The sequence below is a fragment of the Heloderma suspectum genome, chromosome 14 (assembly GCF_057233095.1).
Source record: "Heloderma suspectum isolate Gila_16-S chromosome 14, 16-S_ref, whole genome shotgun sequence".
Lineage (NCBI taxonomy): Eukaryota > Metazoa > Chordata > Lepidosauria > Squamata > Helodermatidae > Heloderma > Heloderma suspectum.
In genome coordinates this window covers 13,114,229-13,115,693 of record NC_139471.1, presented here as the reverse complement: position 1 = coordinate 13,115,693, position 1,465 = coordinate 13,114,229, and the positions used below count along the sequence as shown (strand labels likewise).

Below are 1,465 nucleotides of genomic sequence, written 5' to 3'. Positions count from 1 at the left end.
AACAACCCTTTTAATAATAATAGTAAGGCAGTGCCCCTTAACATTTTTCCATCTTAAGAAATAAGAAGACGGCGTCTCTTAACAAAGTGCATCCCTTCACTGCAAAGGCGCCCTTTGTGCTTCCTTCAAAAAAGATTTTTAACCGACCTCCAGGCAAAACTCCCCCCGCACGCCCCCGCGCCATGTGTATAAGGTCGCCTCGCCCCGCTTTTCTCCCCTTCCATCCCGAGGAGCGGCGGGACACGCTCCGTGGAGGCTGCCACCCCACGCGCGGTTGCCCGAGAGTCGGTCCCGGCGAACTCGAAGGCCGCGGAGACCCGTCCGGGCTCGGAGGGCACCGGGACGGCACCGGGCTTCCTTCCCGGCAGACCTGCCCGGGATCGCGCCTGAAGCGGCAGCGCGGCGGAGCCGGACCTGGGAGCGCGCCCGCCGCTTGCTCCCCGGGAAACGCGTCCAAGCTGGCGCCGTCGGGACCCCCCACCCCCGGGTCCCCCCCACCCACCCCCGCCGCCGCTTGGACCCGGCCCGGCCGCGCCGCCTGCTCACCTGCGGGGAGCCCGGAGCCGCCTTCCCAGCCTCCTCCGTCCCGATCCGGCGCGCGCTGCCCGGCGACGCCTCCCCAGCGCCGGGGCCAGAGCAGCAGCAGCGGCAGCAGCAGCAGCATCTCCGGCTTCCCTCGGGCAAAAGGGGGCTGCCGGGCTGCGGGGGGGACGGCGGGGGCGTCTCCCAGCGGCCGGCGGGCGGGCGGGTCTCGGGCAGCCAGTCCGGCGCAGCGCGGCGCCCCGCGGACCGAGCCCAGCCCGGCGCGCGAAGGGTTAAGGGGAACTCTCTCTCTCTCTCTCTCTCTCTCTCTCTCTCCCCCCCCCGGGCGGGGCTCTGCAGGGGTTAATGGCGTGCGGGGGGCGGGGGGAGAAGTTTGCAATCAAATAATGGCAGGTAGATGCGTGTTGCGCACACACCTATGTATGTAATACTGTACATTCAATATTGTAATGTATGCGACGTTGTATGTTGTATGAACGGAGAGAAGGTTAGCACTCCCCTTCATAGGTGGAGAAAGTGGGTCGGGAGACACGTTTCTCCCTCTCTCGTAATACTAGATCCCAGTGGGCTCCTCCTATGAAACTGATGGGTGGGAGATTCAGGATCAGGACGGGTCAAAGGAAGGACTTCTTTGATGGGCGCATAAACTACGGAATTTGCTACCGGTAATGATGGCCACCCATTTGGGTGGCTTTACAAGGGGTTGGACAAATTCCTGGGGGACAAGGCTATCAATGGCTACTAGTCCTGATGGCTATGTGCTCCCTCCAGGATCAGAAGGCAGAGGGTGCTGTTGCTCTCATGTCCTGCTTGTGAGCTTTCCGGAGGCATCTGGTTGGCCGCTGTGTGGACAGAATGCTGGACTAGATGGACCCTTGGCCTGATCCAGCAGGGCTCTTCTGATGTTCTTCTCTTCTTAGGA

The 1,465-nt window shown here is 62.6% G+C and overlaps 1 non-coding gene across 1 annotated transcript; it reads left to right on the top strand.

Moving 5' to 3' along the window:
* Positions 1–1,008: 1,008 nt before the first annotated feature.
* On the top strand, positions 1,009–1,081 carry LOC146335705 (U6atac minor spliceosomal RNA). The gene has a single exon (XR_014785989.1). It is a non-coding gene; the product is annotated as a U6atac minor spliceosomal RNA (small nuclear RNA).
* The last annotated feature ends 384 nt before the right edge of the window (positions 1,082–1,465 follow it).